This window comes from Echinops telfairi, unplaced genomic scaffold, assembly GCF_000313985.2.
Source record: "Echinops telfairi isolate 266 unplaced genomic scaffold, ASM31398v2 ScPeMD7_1;HRSCAF=3_0, whole genome shotgun sequence".
Lineage (NCBI taxonomy): Eukaryota > Metazoa > Chordata > Mammalia > Afrosoricida > Tenrecidae > Echinops > Echinops telfairi.
The window spans coordinates 2,307,921-2,309,791 of record NW_022103896.1 but is presented as its reverse complement, the minus strand read 5'-3'; positions in this window follow the sequence as shown (position 1 = coordinate 2,309,791).

The following is a 1,871-nucleotide window of genomic DNA, read 5'->3' as shown; positions in this document are numbered from 1 at the left end:
GGAGGTCCTCCTCCAGGGACTGCTGTCCCCAAGGACATGTTCAAACCGTGTGCACGCAGCCTCACCCACCTTGGCCCCTAAGGGGCATTCTGACTGCACTTCTCCCAAGACCGATTTGTGTCTCTTCCTGGTGGTACGTGGCACCGCCCGTCACTCAAACGCATCAACTCCTCGGTCTCCCTTGTTCAGTGCCCACCTTTCACGGGCGCACGAGGTGCTGCGTGCACCATGGCTGGGGCCGGGCACACCTCCATCCTCAAAACAGCAGTGTCACATTTCAACCCTGTGCAGCAGATTTTCCCAACACAATGTGCCGCTTGGTGTCTGGACGGCTGCTTCCGTGAGCCCTGACGTGGATTCAAGCAAGACAACAATCCTTGACGACCTCCCTTTTTTTCCCCGTTTATCACGATGCTACTGGCTGGTCCAGCTCTGAGGATTGCGGTTTTCTCTAACATGAGTTGTGATTCTCATACTCCAGGCCGCAATCCTCGACCTTCGTCAGCAGGCAAGGCTGTGTCCTGTGCGTATCACAGGCTGCTAGTAGGTCTTCCTCCGATCCTGATACCACACTCTTCTTCACACAGTGCGGCTTCTCCGATGATCTGCTCAGCACGCAGAGAGAACAAGTATGGTGAGAGGACCCAACCCTGACGTTCACCTTTTCTGATTTTAAACCGTGAAGCATTCCCTTGTTCTATTCCCACAATTATCTCTTGATCTGGGTACAGGCTCAGCAGGAGCATGGTGACGTGTCCCACACTGCCCATTCTTCTCCGGGTGACTCATAGTTGGTACCGATGTCCACGCAGTTGAATGCCTTTGCACAGTCAATAAAACACAAGCTGAGAGCTTTCTGGTGTTCGATGCTTTCAGCCAAAATCTATCCGACGTCAGCCAGGATACTCCTTGTCAAGGAGAGTCCTCTCCTGAAGCAGGCGTGCATTTCCGGCAGCTCTCTGTGGTTCGCCAGCAAAATCTTACCTACATGTGACATTAATGTGAATTCTGTTGGGTTACCTTTTGAGGCAGTTAGTTTATTGTGCCGACCTGGCCGATAAACACATGTGGGGGTAATTGAAGGGCGGAGGGATAAATGGCTTGGTGAGCTTCGCCTTTCTAGTTCTCAGGTCTGCTTTGTGATGGTTGGACCAGGGTGCAGCTGCCTTGGCCAGTTCCCTGCTTCAGCTGGCAAGGCTCTTTTCCTACAAGACAGTCCCTGAGGAGAAGCCACATGGACCTACCCCGATGCAGCCCTGGGTGCTGGGGCAGCCGTGTGGAGACCCCTCCCTGCCAGCGCTGAGATGCTTACACGTTCATTGATTCGGCTTTCCTCCTGCAGTCGGTGTCATTGTGTGTGTTTTGTGAGATGGAGGAGAACTTTGCGGACTGGTGTCGGACATATGGGTTAATGTTGGACTTGGGCAGCACTGGGTTGGGGTGTTTTCTTGATGTGCACTTAATCTTTATATAAAACTCTCTCTAATACATGAGTTTCTGTGGATTTGCTTCTCTAAAGTACCCAGACTAGCACACCTTTCTTTGGAATGGGCATAGATACCCATCTCTTCCTGTCAGGTGTCTGCATAGCTATCTTCCAAATCCCCCAACCTCAACAAGCGATGGCCTCCAGTGTGGAGCTTGCTTTCAGATAATGGCGCCAGTGCAGCCTGGACTTCCTCCAAAACCATCGGCTCTTGACCACACGCTACCACTTGCAGTGGCTGAATGCTGACCAGCTCTCTTTTGGGACAGTGACTCTTTGTGTTCCTCCCATCTTCTTTTGATGCTTCCTGCCTCACTCAAATCCTGCCACAAAATCTTCCGATACTGCGACGCGAGGCTTGAATTTCCCTTCACGTCTTTCAGTC